The sequence below is a fragment of the Saimiri boliviensis genome, chromosome 6, assembly GCF_048565385.1.
Source record: "Saimiri boliviensis isolate mSaiBol1 chromosome 6, mSaiBol1.pri, whole genome shotgun sequence".
NCBI classification, from domain to species: Eukaryota; Metazoa; Chordata; class Mammalia; order Primates; family Cebidae; genus Saimiri; species Saimiri boliviensis.
Window position 1 is genome coordinate 101,995,117 of NC_133454.1, and position 802 is coordinate 101,995,918.

The following is an 802-nucleotide window of genomic DNA, read 5'->3' on the forward strand; positions in this document are numbered from 1 at the left end:
CCAGCTGACTTCCTCTGAACCCTGCCTGACCGTTTTGGCACAGACGGTGGGCACAGGTGATTTGGATAAGGTAGTAGAAGGTTTTCCTATCACACTTAAAGCTTGTATTTCTCTCAGGACTAACAAGCTTGTGATGAAAGGATCATGATGTAGAGCTGGTTACCTGTTCCATCAGGTTTCATGTTCCATCCTGCCCAAAACAGTCACCACAGCAGGGAAAGGCCTTCAACCTCCCTCTACAGGCTTCTACCTCGACTTGCCTTCTACCCTAGTTTCTTGAAAGTGAAGACTGCTAATTGATTTGATTGGTCAGGATCCAGGACAATTCCTTTGACCCCACTTTCCCAGTGGGCAGGTTTGCTACATCTTAAAGATCAGTACATAGGGCAAGGTGCAGTGGCTCACACCTGTAATCCCAGTGCTTTGGGAGGTCAAGGCAGGAGGATTGCCTGAGCCCAGGAGTTCAAAACCAGCCTGGCAACAACATGAGACACCTGCCTCACAAAAGAATTTAAAAATTAGCCAAACGTGGTGGCACACACCTGTAAGTCCTGGCTACTTGGAAGGCTGAGGTGGGAGGATCACTTGAGCCCAGAAGTTCGAGGCTGTAGTGAGCTAAAATCATACCACTGCACTCCAGCCTCAGTGACAGAATAAAACTCTGTCTTTAAAAAACATTAAAAATAAAAGAAACATAAAGTCAGCACACTGGGCTTTCCCTCTTCCCTGAGTTCATGCAATAGTCAGACCCAGGACGAGCCTGCTTCCATGGACAGGTGCCATCGGGCCCCTCTCTTGTCAA